The sequence below is a fragment of the Tamandua tetradactyla genome, chromosome 2 (assembly GCF_023851605.1).
Source record: "Tamandua tetradactyla isolate mTamTet1 chromosome 2, mTamTet1.pri, whole genome shotgun sequence".
In the NCBI taxonomy this organism is placed as follows: Eukaryota; Metazoa; Chordata; class Mammalia; order Pilosa; family Myrmecophagidae; genus Tamandua; species Tamandua tetradactyla.
In genome coordinates this window covers 157,789,673-157,805,969 of record NC_135328.1, presented here as the reverse complement: position 1 = coordinate 157,805,969, position 16,297 = coordinate 157,789,673, and positions in this window count along the sequence as shown.

Genomic DNA, 16,297 nt, shown 5'->3' with positions numbered 1-16,297 from the left:
GTTCAGGTTATTGTGATGCCCTGATGTATCACAGAGTAATTTGGGCAGAGAATAAAGAAGTATTTGCAAAGTCCCCTAGGGTGACTGGGGAGAAAGGAGGAAATATTCAACTTCCCCATTTGGAGAATTCCTGATTTCTTGCAAGCAGTGGGGACAACAAAATCAATAGGCTGAATCCTCGATCTTGGGGCTTGCCCTTATGAAATTTATTCCCGCAAAGGAAAAGATAAACCTACTTATATTTCTACTTAAGAGCCACCCTCAGAAGACCTCTTTTGTTACTCAGTTGTAGCTTTTCTCTCTAAGCCAACTCAGCAGGTGAACCTACTGCCCTCCCCACTACATGACACCCAGCAGTATAAATCTCCTTGGCAATGTGGGACAGAACTCTCTGGATGAGCTAAGACCAGCATAATGGGACTGAGAAAGTCTTCTTGACCAAAAGGAGGTAAGAGAAATGAGACAAAGTGTCAGTAGTTGAGAGATTTCAAACAGAGTTGAGAGGTTTTCCTAGAGGTTATTCTTATGCATTATGTAGATATCCCTTTTTAGTTTATGGTGTATTGGAGTGATTGAGGGAAGTGCCTGAAATTGTTGAGGTGTGGTCCAGTAACCTTGATTCTTGAAGATGATTACATAGTGATATAGCTTTTACAGTGTGACTAGGTGATTGTGAAAACCTTGTGTATGATGCTCCTTTTAACAAGGATATGGAAAAATGAGTAAAAATATATGGATAAAATAATTAAATAATGAGGGGATAAGGGGTAAAACAAATTGGGTAGATTGAAATACTAGTGGTAAACAAAAGGGAGGAGTTGGGTTGAATGAGTTTTCTCTTTTTTCACTTTATTTTTCTGGAGTGATGCAAATGTAATAAAAATTATCATGGTGATGAATACAAAAAAAAAAAAAAAAGAATTCTGCCACTGAGCCAACATCGCACCACCCAAATATTTTTATTTGAGAAAACAAACAATACACTTAGAACTACCAAAAATAGATATCTTAATTAGGTTAACTATAGGCATATTTAAATAAAGTATTCATATAATCATTGTAAAACCTGTGTTTGCACAGTAAGTTTCATAAACTAATTTAAAATTAAGGCAACAAGAAAAAAATCTACAAATTCAGATAGCAAAGTTCTTAAATTCTAAATATTAATCACTAACAAATACCATTTGATCGGCTGTCAGAACTGTGAATGTTCTCAAAATATTAAATAGAAAGTTATTACAAATATCTACATTGCTATAATAATGACCTATGTTACTAAACATTTTCCTGATTTCAGGTAAATATGAAGATACAAATAATTTTTACAATTAACATATGAAAATATTAACCACCTAAAATGGATATCTTAGTTAGCTTATCCATAGGCATATTTAAATAAAATATATTTAACTTTATAAGAGGGTGGCTGTACCACTTGACATTGCCACCAGCAATGTATGAGAGATCCAATTGCTCTTTGCTTTGTCAGTACTTTTATTAGCATTTTTCACCTTAGCCATTCTAATAGGCATGTATTTCATTATAGTCATTTCCCTAATAACTAATGATGTTGAACATATTTTCATGCACTTATCTGTCATCCACCTTACATTTAGTTCTAATATACTTTATTTAGTCCTAAGTTTATGTAATTTAATTTTAAAAAATGGCTGAATTTAACAACCGACCCATCAAATTCCTGAAAATTTAACCATCTGCTACTGCAAGCCATATAAGCACATCACCACATCACTTGCCTGGCTGAGGTCTCTTCTGTGGGAAATCTCCAGCCAATGACTGAGCAAGGCAGAGATACAAAGACCTAGCCCTTTCCACCCCAGACATGACTCCTTTAAAGGAGCAATTTTTGCACTGAAGCTCCCGTTGGGATTTTGTTATGTCTGCATCTCAGTCCACAGCTCTCCTTGCCTTACCCTGCTTTTACTCCTTTTCTTTCACAGTCGTTGTTCCCGATAAACTTCCCCAGTTCTGTCTCCGTATCTGTACCCCGAGAAACCAATTCATACTACAAGAAACCAACCAGCACAGAAATTCTCTGTTCAGCAGAGTTGGCCTCTGTGGTGACTGCTTCTGGCCCTGTAGTCACTTTCAGGCACAATGCAACAATGCCACACATGCTGGAAGTGCAGAAGTGTTTTTTTTTTGTATGCTTTGTGGATGGCTCCACAAATCATTCTTTTCCATGTGAATATCCCATTATCGTAAGTGCAGAAGTATTAATGTTAAAACCCAGATATATTATTCTTCTCTCCTTCCCTTATTGATAACCCATTCCCCACCCCAGTATACTTTAGCCTCTCTAAAACCTTTCTGTGAGACCAAGCATTCACCTTGTTTCAAAGTTGTGACTGCTTCATTACATACTCCTTTACATTTGCTTTTTCTCAGCCTGGCTTCCCTAGGACTGTTTGCTCCATTAAGTGTTTGCACACTTCTTTTGTCTCAGACTGTTTTCTAGGGAACCTGAGCTAAAACCCTCATCAAATTAAACTATTATCTATGATCTCTTCACTATTGCATCCTAGGTTCTTCACATCAGCAGTCTATCCTTCCAGTCTTATGCTCATTATCCTTTAGGTAGACTGGAGAGTTCACCATTTCCCTAACATGTCCCACACTTATCTAGCTCTGCCACTGAGTGCAACCTGCTCCCTCTGTTTAGACTTTTCCTTTTCTGCCTCCCAACACATGTACATGCATGCATGCGCATGCACACACACACACACACACACACACACACACACACACACACACACACACACACACACACACACACCGTCTTCCCATGCCCCATGGCTAAATGATTCTGCTATCCAACTGCACTTCCTCCATGAAAATCTTCTTGATACCCCAAGGCAACAGAATTTTGCCTTGAATGGTACCACAATAGCATTTTGAAGCTTATGTCAGATATTGTTCATATTCTTTTTTGCATTACCAGGTAGCCTTAGTAATCCTCAGAAAACGTAAATCTGATCATACCACTCTCCTGCTTAAAACCATACAATGACATCCCATTGCTCTGAGATAGAATCTGAATTCCTTTCGGAGATCTAGAAGTCTAGCCCATGCCTACATCTTCAGTCTCATCTTCTGGGCGCTTGATCACTCCTGCAATCGAGCCACATGAGACTCCTCTTAGTTTGTCTAATGCACTGGGTTCTTCTCTACCTAAAGTTGTCCACACATGCTATATTTTCTCCTGCCTAGACGTTTCCCACTCCTCTGACTTAGTTTGCCAGGCTGCTATGACAAATGTCATACAATAGGTTGACTTTAACAACAGGAATTTATTTGCCCACAGTTTGGGAAGTTAGCAGTCCAAAACCAAGGCAGCAGCCAAGCCATGCTTTCTCTTGGAGTCTAAAGTGTTCTGTCGCTGGCTTGTCTCCATCCTTGGGGTTCCTTGGCTTGCACCTCTGCCTCCCATCCCAAGGGGATGCCCTTGATTTCCTCCTGCATCTTTCTCCTGTGATTTTCTTTGACTCCTGGCTTCTGGTTCCTAAGGCCTCCATAACATGGATTAAGACCCACCCTGATTCAGCTTGGCTACACTTAAATAGGTTCCTAAAGAATAATTGATAATATATCTTCAAAGGGTCCAAATGAGTTCACACTTGTAGGAACACAGATTAAGATTATGAATGTGTCTTTTGTGGGGTACATCATTCAATCTATCACACCTTCCCTGCCAACTCATTGTCTAGATAATAAATATTCATCCCATGGGTGTCAATTTAAACATCACTTCAACAAGAAATCCTTTTACCCCCAGATTGTTAGAAATTCTGTTCTCTGCTCCCATAATCTCTCTACTTCCCTTTTACAACACTCAGCACAATTTAGATTATGTTTTTATTGCCCATTTCTCTCACATTGTTATTACATTATGTCAGGGCCTGTGTCTCATATGATGTATTTCAGTACCCAGCAGAATGTACTACATGTAAATGTAAATCCTGGCTCTCAATAAATGTTTAATGAATGATTGAGTAAATAAATCTCCACTGCCTTGAGACCTGTTGGGTTGTGATGGGATAGCAGGTAGGGGAAATAATTACAGGAGTTTTATATTTTATAATTATATATCATAATTGCTATTGTCAGTGTAGTAAATTGAATGTAGCTGCACATTTAACTCTAAATTCAAAAATGTAAATGCTATTATTAAATTTGAAAGGACTGCACACTCCACCACATTACACCATACAAAAATTGTTTAGATTATGTAGATTTAAATGTTAAAAGAAATCTACACAATTTCTAGAAGAAAACAGGAGAATACTCATGCTCTTGAAGTAGGCAAATATTTTTAAAACAAAACACAAAAGGTACCAATCCTAAAATAAAAAAATTAATAAAATGGAGTACAAAAAATTAAGAACTTCTGTTCATCAAAACTTTTTGACAGGGTGGTGCAACAGTGGTTCAGGCAGTGCAATGATGGCTCAGTGGCACAATTCTCACTTGCAATGCTCTAGTCCTGGGTTCAATTTCCGGAGCCTACCCATGCCCAAAACAAAACAAAACAAAACTTATTGACATAGCCCTGCCCCAAGGAAGATGGTGAAGTGAGGAGCATCAGGGCTCCATATACCTAGAAAAGCTTTGAAAAGACAGGAAGACCTGGCAGAAACATTTTTTCTCAAAGTTCCAGAAAGCAGTTAAAGGATTACAATAACAAAGTAAGCGCTCAATCAAGAAAAAGTCCATTTAATATGGCAGTATCTTGTAGTGCCCTGACTGGTTTTTTCCCCACCCCTTCCCAGCTCAATGTGGAGTTGGCCTGTGCTCCCAGTGCAAGTCCCAGGGCCTGGTTCTGGAGGGAGCAGAGTAACTCTTGTGCATATAGTGGGTACTTGTACATATGGCCTAATCTCTCTGGTAGTGACATGATGGACTGAGCCAGAATGCTTGTTCCAGGCTTGTCCTCCAAGATCTTGCCCTGTGTGTAGAAGGAGCTCATAAAGCTACTCTACAGAACATTGAGGGAGATCAGTCAGTCATGGCTGCCTGAGCTAGGGCTTGCTGCTGTAGACAGCACACTGCCAAGGATTGTGAGGAAACTGTTTTCTAGGGAAGAGAAAACATTCATATCTGCATAAATGGGGGAATTTCTAAGGCTATATATCCATGGCCAACACAAGAGGCAAGTGTAGAAAGGACTGGGAGGGCCCTATGCTTTGGCCTGGAGCTATTGTCTAAACTTAATATATAGGTAAGCTCTTAAGGAGAGCACTTGCACAAATCAATCTGATGACATGTGTTTTCTATTTTTTTTCCTTCTTCTTTTGTTTTTGTTTGTTCAGCTCCTGGCATTCAAGAAAAACTCTATCATAACACCAATTGGATACAAACTTAGGGAGCAGACATCGCAGAGTCTGAATTCCAGTGACAACTTATTAAAATATCCATATGTCCAGGTTTCAATAAAAGGTTACAAAACATACAGAGAAATAAGAAGTAATGACTCAGGCAAAGGAGAAGATTAAAGCATGAGACGCTATCAATGAGGAAGACCAAACAAAGACTTTTAAAAAATGGTCCTAAATATGCAAAGAGCTAAAGGAAAACATGATCAAAGGACTAAGGAAAATTATAGGTGAACTCAAAAAGAATATCAATACAGAGATGGAAATTATGAAAAGGAACCCAAAAGAGCCAAAAACCAAAGTAACAGAAACTAAAATTTCCCTAGAGGGGTTCAATAGCAGATTGGAGCTGGCAAAAGAAAGAATCAGAGAACTTGAACAGAAGACAATTGACCTCATCCAGTCTGAGGAGCAGAAAGAAGAATGAATGAAGAAAAGTGAGTAGAGCCCAAGGAACCTGTGGCACCAACAAGCACACAATATACACATTATGGGACTCTTAGAAGGAGAAGAAAGGGAGAAAGGGGCCAAGAGAATATGCAAGGAAATAGTAGCTAAAAACTTCCCAAACTTAATGAAAGATATGAATATACATATCCAAGATACTCAATGAACTCCAAACAGGATAAACCCAAATAGACTTATCTTACAGCAGACTGTAAAATGTCAAAGACAAAGAGAAAATTCTGAAACCCACAAGAAAGATGCAATGTGTCACATATAACAAAACTTAACAAAAAAATAAGATTAAGTGTTGACTTCTTATCGGAAACCATGGAGGCAAGAAGGCAGTGGGATGACATATTTAAAGTGTAGAAAGCTAAAAATTGCCAACCAAGAGGTATGTAACTGGCAATATTGTCTTTCAAAAATGAGGAGACATTCCCAGATAAACAAAAGCTATGGGGGCTCCATCAGACCTACAGAACTGCTAAAGAGAGTTCTGCTGGCTGAAAGGAAAGAAAAATAGGCAATAGATTGAAGCCACATGAAAAATTAAAGATATCCTGTAAGGGTAACAACAAGGGTATATATAAATGCTAGTACTATTATGTTTTTGGTTTGTAACTTTATTTTTCACTTCCTACAGGATCTTAAAGACATTTCATAAAATGTAATGACGAATCAGTGGTAATGACATTATGATTAACATGTATAATGTATAAACATGTAATTTGTGACAAGAACTACATAAAGGTGGGGGAACAGAGGGGAATAGGAACACAGTTTATGTTTACTAATGAAGTTACATTGGTATTAAAGCAAATGAGACTGTTATGCATTTAAATTTAAGCCCTATAGTAACTACAAGGAAATATTAGAGAATGTACAAGTTACTAGAGACAGAAATTAGAGTACAGGTTGCCAGGTGCATGGAGCAGGGAGAAAAGTTAACACATACTGGGTGTTTTAGTTTGCTAATGCTGATGAAATGCAGTATACCAGAAACGGGTATACTGTCTTTTATCCGCTTACAAGGGACCCCAGTAAGAGGATTAAGACTCACCTTAAAATGAGGTGGGTCACCTCTCAATTGAAATAACATAATCAAATGTTCCCACCTACAATTGGTCTACACCCACAGGAATGCATTAAAAGAACATGATCTTCACTGGGGTACATACAGCTTCAAAATATCACAATAGACATGGGGTTTCTGTTTGGGGAGATGGGAAAGTCTTAGTAATGGAAGGTGGTGAAAGTACCTCAACCTTGTCAATGCAGTTAATCCCACAGATCAGTGTGCTTGGGAATGGTTGAGATGGGAAAGCTGACATTGTATACTATGTTCCCACAATTAAAAAAAAGAAAGAGAAACCAAAGACAATGACCATTAAATGCAATACATGATCCTGGACAGGATAATACGGTTAGGAGAAAAGACTCAGAGGGACATTATTGGGGCCTATGAAAATAACTGGAACATGGGCTCGAAGCTTTATATCAGTGTTAAATTTCTTGAATTTGACAACTGCATTTCAGGCAGTTATGTAAGTGAATATCCTTTACCTTTGGAAATGCATTTTGCAGTATTAAGTGTTCAAGAAGAATGATGTCTACCCTATATTCAGTTCACATGTTCAGAAAATGGATAATAGATAGATTAGATAGATAGATAGATAGATAGATAGATAGATAGATAGATAGATAGATAGATAGATAGATGGATAGATGATAGAATGATACTTCAAGTGTGGCAAAATGTCAACATTGGTGGATAATGGGTATTTGAGGAGGGGGTGTTGGTGTATATTGGAGTTCTTTGTATGTGATTTGTATTATTTTTGTGACTGTGCTGTAAGTCCAGAAGTATTTTAAGTTAAAAACTTCATTGGCATAAACAACAAACCTTTCCCAAGGTTCTGTGAGTTGACTGGGTTCAGCTGGGCAGATCATCTGCTCCATGTGATGCTGACTTGGGCTGGAGTCACCCAGAGCTTGATTGGGCCAGAACATCCAAGATGGCTTTTTCAGATGGTTGAGAGTTGATCCTGGCTACTGGCTGGAAGATCAATTGGGGCTATTGACTTAGGAGCACCAATATGTGGCCTTTCCATGTAGCTTGGACTTTTCACAGCTGGGTGTCTAAAGTGAAAAGTGTCAGAAAAGCAAGTATTCCAAGAGGGGAAAAGTAAGAGCTGCCAGTTGTCTCAAAGTCTAGGCCCAAAACTGGTGTAGCATCCTTCCATCATGGTCAAATTTATATCCAGCTTTAATTTACCACACCATCAAAAGAATATAACAGAAAACCACAGTCTGGGAGATGTTTGCAAAACATATTTGAAAAAGGATCTGTATTCAAAATATATAAAGAATGCATGCAAAGCAATAAGAAAAAGACCACCTAATAGAAAAATGAGCAAAGGCTTACGCTCTTCACAGAAGACGATATTTTGAAGATCAAACATATAAAAAAGTGCTCAACATTATTAGTTACCAGGGAAGTGCAAATTAAAACTGTAATAAGATATCACTGCACATCCTTCAGAATAGCTTATAGTAAAATAATGAAATATTACTAATACAAAGTATTGGCAAGAAAGTAGAGCAAGCAGAACTTTTAAACATTGTTCCTGGGCATGTAAATTAGTACAACCACCTTGGAAAACTGTCAGAATCTATGAAAGCTGAATATAAGTATACCCATGACCCAGCAATTCAAATCCTGGGTAGAGACCCAATTGAAATTTGTAAATATGTGCACCATGGGGTATAATAATGAATGTTTATAGCAGTACTATTCATAATTGCCCCCTAACTGGAAACAACATAAAGTTCCATCAACTGTAGAATACATGAATAAATTGTGGTTCAGTCATAAAATGGTATACGATACAGCGATGAACTAACTATAGCTGCACAACACAACATGGATGAATTTCACAATAATGAATAATGAGTACCAAGTAAAAAGAATATCAACTGTATAATTCCATTTATATAAAGTTCAAACACAGGCAAAATCACTTTATGATTATAGAAGCCAGGATGGTGGATATCTTTGGGGAGGAGGGGATTGGTGACTGGAAGGGGACACAAGGGGAAATTCAGGGGCTAGAATCTTCTTGTATTTTTGAAAATCTGAGTGGTAGTTACACGTCTGTGTTACTTTGTGAAATTATTTGAATTGTATCTTTATTATTTGTGCACTTTTCTGTGTATTATATTTCAATGTAAAATTGTATTTAAAAAAAGAAATAAATACATTTAAAGTGTCAGAGAACTCCACCCACTGATAATTTGAAATTTTAGTCATGTTTTTCACATTTGCAATGATTTATAAATGTGCTCTGCTTAAAGTCATTCTGAGCATTTTTTACTTTTCTTATTGAGAGAAAAGAGGTTGCAAGTTCAATTTCATTATCTTCTCATTAATGAAGCTTTGTTGCATGTGTGAAATACTCAATGTGATAAATTTTTTAAAATTTTTATTGTAAAAAATAAACATAAACAAAAAGCAATAAAGTTTAAATCACACCGCAACAATTGGTTATAGAAGAGACTTCAGACTTTGGTATGGGTTACAGTACCACAATTTTAGGTTTTTCCTTCTAGCTGCTCCAAGACACTGGAGACTCAAAAAACTATCAGTATAATGATTCAGCAGTCATACTCATTTGTTAAATCCTATCTTCTCTGTTATAACTCCACCTTCTCCTTTGATCCTTCTCCCAATCTTTAGGGTTATTTGGGTTATGCCCATTCTAAATTTTTATGTTGGAAAGGATTGTCAATAATATGGGATAGAGGGATGGAACTAGTTGATGTTCTGAAGAGGCTGGCCTCTCTGGGTTTCAGGACTTATCTGGCCTAGGAACCCATCTAGAGGGTGTAGGTTTCTGGAAAGTAATCATAGTGCATAGAACCTATGTAGTATCTCAGGTAGAACCCTAGATATTCTTTAGGGTTGGCAAACCATAATGTCCAGCTGAAGCTTATTGAAGAGTAGCCTCCAGAGTATCCTTGGACTCTATTTTTTACTCTCTCAACCACTGATACCTTATTTGTTACAATTCTTTCTCCGTTTTTGATCAGGAAGGCATTATCAATCACATGGTGCCAAGGCCAGGCTCATCCCTGGGAGTCATATCCCACGTTGCCTGGGAAACTTTTACGCCTGGATATTATGTCCCATGTAGGAGGGAAGGTAATGATTTTACTTGCAGAGTTGGACTTAGAGAGAGGCCACATCTGAGTAACAAAAAAGTTCCTCTGGAAGCAACACTTAGGCAGAACTATAGGTAGGCTAAGCTTCTCTGCTATATAAATAAATTTCATAAGAGCAAGTCTCAAGATCAAGGGCTAGGCCTATTGACTTGGGAGTCCCTAATGTTTGAGATGGTATCAGGGGGTTCCCTGGTGGTAAAGTTCAATTGTTCCATGTTTTTCCTCCCAGCCCTCAAGACTTTGCCATACTTTTCAATTATCTGCTCAACATATTCTGGGATGTATCAGGCATTTCATTAAGCTATCCAGAATTACAAGCCCTCTTTCCCATTCTGGGCTCCCTTTGGATTGTATAAGTGATCTATCTAGACAGCTTGAGTTAGAATATATGCTACAGAAAATTTAGGTTCTGGACAAAATAAACCTCTCTACCTTTGGTCTCATAGAGTAGATGAAGTTCTGAAATACAGACTCTGTCTTCCTTACACCTGTATTCTGATTTACCTTAGTCCTGACCCAATTGGCTTCATTCATATCTTTCATTGAAGGCTGATCTTTTTTTCAGTATCTTTTTTTTTTCCTGTATGCTGCATGGTGGGGTCATATTTCATTATTTTTCATGTGAGTATCCCATATTGTAGCACCTTTTGTTGAATTTTTTGTTTTTTGTTTGTTTGCTTGTTTTTTTGGGAAGCGTACTGACCGGGAATTGAACCCAGGTTTTCTGCCTGGCAGGTGAGAATTCTCCAATGAGCTACCCTTGCACCCCCTCTTTTTAAATTTCTTTAACACTTGTATGTGGCAATGCTAACCTGATTAATTATTTTAAATTGTTAAAATATAGAGTGAGTAATAGCATATTAAGCAAGGCATTTACTTAAGGAATTTCCAGTGAAATTAAGTTGGGAGGCACAGTTGATCAATTGGATGACATAATTAGCCATCCAACAGGTCCCAACCACTTTAGCGTCCAGTCTAATTTCCACACAGATGGCAGCCTACACACCAAACTTACTGAATGTGCAGTTCCTCAAACCTCAGGCTCTCTCTCTTGCATATCTAGGTTACTTCACATATAGCATTCTCTGCCTGGGAGAGCCTTCCATAGCTCTTCTCTTAGCTAAAGCCTTCTGAAGCTAGGTCACATACAGCTTGCATTAAGAAATCTTCCTTGACCCCTGTGTAGGGATTCTCTGAGATGGTTCACAATGACCCCCATCTCCTGGTAGTCATGCCACATATAATGCCCTCCCTTTGGGTGTTGGCTGGACCTTAGTGATTCACTTCTAACAAGTAGAATATAGCAGGTAATGGGATTTACAATATTACAGAAAAGACTGTGACTTCTATCTTGGGCTCCCTCTCTTCTCTCACTCTCGCTCTCTCAGAGGCTTTGCTCTAGAGGACACTACCTGCCTGGTTGTGAGTACCCCTATGGAGAGCCCCACATATGTCTCCCGCCAACACCTAGCAAGGACCTGAAGCCTTCCAACAAACATGTGAGTATTCTTAGAATAGAACCTTCCCCAATTGAGCACCCCTAGCTAACACTTTTAATCTTATGGAGGACCCTGAGCTAGATCTACCCAATGAAGCTACATCTGGATAATCTGACCCACAGAAACTGTGAGATAATAAATGTTTATTTTAAACAGCTCAGGTTGAAGTAATTCATTACATAGCAACAGAAAACACCTGCAACCATCTTGCCCCAGGGTTCCAGAGGGTATACTGGATGAATAGGGTTGAGGCTGTAGTGAGAAAGAAATACAAAGAGGGAAAAGAATGAGTGGGGGTGAGAAACTTGCAGATGGGGAAGGGCTTTCTCTGTTGCAAGGCCCCTGTTCTAGGTGGCTATGAGGACCTGGTTTAGGTCAAGGTCCTTGCCCCAATTTGGTCCTTTTGACATCAAGTTCTGTGCTCTTCCCTTCGACAGACTCCTCTCATTGGAAAACAGAGGCCTCTATGATATCAGTAATGGGGTCAGGTCTGGATGACCCTCAGCCAAAGATGCTGTGGGTGGGTGGGGTGGCCAGGGATCGGATGGGGTGTCTGGCTGTGAGAGCTCTCAGGCTGCCTTGGCATCCTTGACTGAGGAAGTTACACAGAGCAATGGATCTTCCTGTTATGACTATTTTGCTGTAAATGAAACAGGAAAACATGAGGGTTCTTGAAATCTCCTGAGAGGAAGACAGTAAAAAAGCAATCTGACCACCCAAATGGAAGCTCATTTTCAATAACTTTCCATGGCTATTTTAAGATAGAAGTGGACACATTTCTATTAATAAGCCTGGCTCAAGAAGGCCTGTCTGCAGCCATGGTAACTGAGAGCTTCTTTCTCCCAGTGTCCCTGAGGGGGTAAAAGGAAAGGGATGTGCTTCTGCCCCTGGGCAATCTTCACATAGAAAATTGTACAGGGAAAGAGCTTCCTCAGCCTCTCATTCCACCTCTTAACCATTAAGGAGGAGTTTATTACAGCAGCTTGAGGAAAGGATTTATCCTAGGTTAGGCAACCCTGTAACAACCACAACCAACTTTGGAAGGAGGTTCTAGTCATAGTCTCATTTTAGTGATGTGGAAACTAAGACTTAGAAGAATCATTATTTTTTTCAAGTTCCCACAGTAGAAAGAGGAGAAGCAGGAATTCCAGACAATCTAGGTCCCAAGCCCATCCTCATAACCACTCCACAGCTTTGAATCCTCCTTGAGGCATAATTTAGATCATGTGAAGGCCTTCAAAGTCAACTGCTTGTATTGTCTCAGATGTGGTCCAGAGGCAGCTGATTCTCACACCTGAGCTCTCTCTGCCTTGCTCACACAGTTCTTTGTTGTCCTTGTAAGCTACAAAGTCATTATGAACTAAAGACCAGGTCTCCTTCAACCCAGAACCTCTCTCACCATCCTGCAAGGAGGTCATCAGCCTTACTTTCACTTTCTGTCCTAGTCAGATGTTCTGTTTTTTTTTAATTTTTAATTTTTTTTAAATACCAAAAAACACCAAACACAAACTTTCTTAACTTTTGATCATTCCATTCTACATATATAATCAGTAATTCACAATATCATGACATGGTTGCATATTCATCATCATGATCATTTCTTGGAACATTTGCATCTATTCAGAAAAAGAAATAAAAAGAAAACAGAAAAAAATTAATATACACTATACCCCTTACCCCTCCCTTTCATTGATCACTAGCATTTCAAACGAAATTTATTTTAACATTTGTTCCTCCTATTATTTATTTTTATTTCATATGTTCTACTCGTCTGTTGACAAGGTAGATAAAAGGAGCATCAGACACATGATTTTCACAATCACACATTCACATTGTGAAAGCTATATCATTATACATTCATCTTTAAGAAACATGGCTACTGGAACACAGCTCTACATTTTTCAGGCAGTTCCCTCCAGCCTCTCCATTACATCTTAACTAACGAGGTGATATCTATTTAATGCATAAGAATAACCTCCAGGATAACCTCTCAACTTTGTTTGGAATCTCTCAGCCATTGACACTTTATTTTTCTCATTTCACTCTTCCCCCTTTTGGTCGAGAAGGTTTTCTCAATCCCTTGATGTTGAGTCTCAGCTCATTCTAGGGTTTTTCTCAATCCCCTGACACTGAGTCTCAGCTCATTCTAGTCAGATGTTCTTGTTGCAAAGAACAGATAGCACTTCAAGTTGTGTTGGGCGAAAGGAGGTGTGGTAGTATTGGGGCTGGAACAGGAACTGAAAGTGCCCTGAGTACATTTGTCTCTTGTGGACCACCTGGTCTCTCTCTGTCTGTGCCTTTCTCACTGCCTTTCTCTAAGTCTAACTTCTCACTGCATGTAGTCTTCAGTCTCCTCCATCTATTAACCAGTTCTCTGCTTACTCCTGGGTTCTGCTCCACAAGTGGCCTTGTTGCTTTCTCTCCACTGTGTAGAATCTTCCAGTTGCATTCCTGTGGCCTCCTGCCATGCTGCTAACTGCCTGCATGTCTCAGTATTTCTTGGTTCAAATTCCTGAGGTGGGAATCAGATTGGCCTGGTTCCTTTTTGATGCTGGGCCATAGGTCGTAGGTGGCTGGACAGCCCAGGAGTGGCTGAAATTGCCTTAGATGCTGTCCCCTCTTGTCCTGGACAGCCAGGTGTCAAATGGGGCAAAACATGACTGAGGAATGCCCCCCCCTTTCACCAGAGGCTGAATTGTTCCTTTTAGAATGATCAATGGTCAACATTGGTACAGTACTTCTAAAACCTTTCGTAGCCCTGAGGCAGGAACACAGCCTTTTGGAATCTTTATAAGGGTTTTAACTGCTAGAAATTGTAACTCACAATAAACTGGCTCCCATTCAACTTACTAGTACACAACCCTGCACTTTCAAATTGCTAGTACACAACCCTGCACTTTCAAATTGTCCTCCAACATATATATCTATCTCTAGGGGCTCCCAAATGGTGACTCCTATCTCAGCAGCAAGTTCAGTTTGCTGTCACAGAACCTCTGCATGTTGCTCTCATCTGCCTTCTGCTGTGCATTGCTGGCCCCAAGACTTCTGGCACTTACATGTTTGCAGGTATCACTGTGTCCATCAGCCACAGAGTTGCCACTGCTGGGGGAGAAGCTAAGGGAGAGATGGCAGGTGTTAACTTTAAATCAGTGCCCATTTTCTTACCATGTCTGATTCTCTCCACTTGGGGTGAATTATTTCCCAGGACACTCCTTGGGCTCCCAGCTTAGTAGACTTCAGAAAAGCCTATGCTTGAAAGTCAGCAGTAGAGGTGGCTTAGAATCAAGAATGTATCACTCATTTCTCCTACCTAGCAGTGGAAATGGTCAGAATCAACTTTTCACACTACTTAGAACCCACCATGTAGAGGGAAAGACCAAATGACTTGGCTGCGGGGCCAAGAGCCTGGGCTTGGGGTTCAGACAAGCTTGAGCTCTCATCTCAGCGCTACCACTGGAGTTGGCAGTTGGCGTCTCTGAGCCTTGTTTTTTTTTTTTTTGGTCTATACATTGAGGGTAATAATCCTTTCGTTGTGAATTTGTTGTGAGAATTAAACTGAATGAGATATTGTACGTAAAACCCTTGAGCCTGTCTTGGTCCCTGGCAAGAGATTTATGGCTACAGATATTGTTAGGACCCCAAGGACTGAACTCAGACCCATCTACATGTCTGAGCCACAGAGATCGCACTTTGGTGGGCTGTCATGGGCATTGCATCCCAGGTTAGGAGAGGGAGGTTCAGTGGGGATGAAGAACATCTCCATGAACTGGGGCCTAGCATAACTTGGGAGGTCATTGAGAATAGCAATAACCTTGAAACATGTCACCACAAGGGAAAATTCATTTCCTCTTTGGATACCTGGAAAGAAGTTCCTCTTATCTCAGCCTTGAAGTACAGCTAGTTCATCTTGCAATGGCTCTCACATTGCCCAAGAGAGGAGAAAACTGACTTATATTTAACATCTTCTAGTTAAAACTATGCCATTTCTGCCTCCCAACACAATAAGTTTGGGTAATTCTCCATTTTATGAATGAGGAAACTGAGCACAGAGGCATTTGGTACTTTGTCCATGACATACAAGTCGGTGGAGCCAAGATTCCAACTCCAAAGTTGCAACTAAAAAGAGTAAATAATCTATTCTATAACCTAAACCCTAAAATGGGTGACTCTGCTGCTCCAGGGAACAGATTTCTCAGAGCATGACCCAGTCTTACACTGATTCAGTGACATGCTCAGCATTTTCCTGTAAGGGGTTCAGTATGAAACCACGTGGGACATGGCAGTCACTTCCTCTTAGCTCTGGCAACAAAATACTCAGAATCGCCATTTTTTTTTTAACAGTGGCTACAAGATTTTACCTTCCCGCCAATGATGTACGAGGGTTCCTATTTCGGCGCATTCTCACCAACACTTGCTATTTTCATATTTTAAAATAATAGCCGTCCTAGTGGGTGTGAAGTGGTATTTCACTATAGTTTCAATTTGCATTTCTGTAATGACTAATGATGTTGAGCATCTTTTCATATATTAGCTACTTGAATACTTTGTTTGAGATATTCCTTGGCCCATTGTTTTGTTTGTTTGTTATATTCTCGGGGTCACATTTCATTCTTTTTCCATGTGAATATCCTGTTATTGCAGCACTATTTGTTGAATTTTTGTTTTTATTTCTTTGTTTGGTTGTTTGTTGTTTTTTGGGGGAATGGAGGGAGTGCATGGGTTGGGAATTGAACCCAG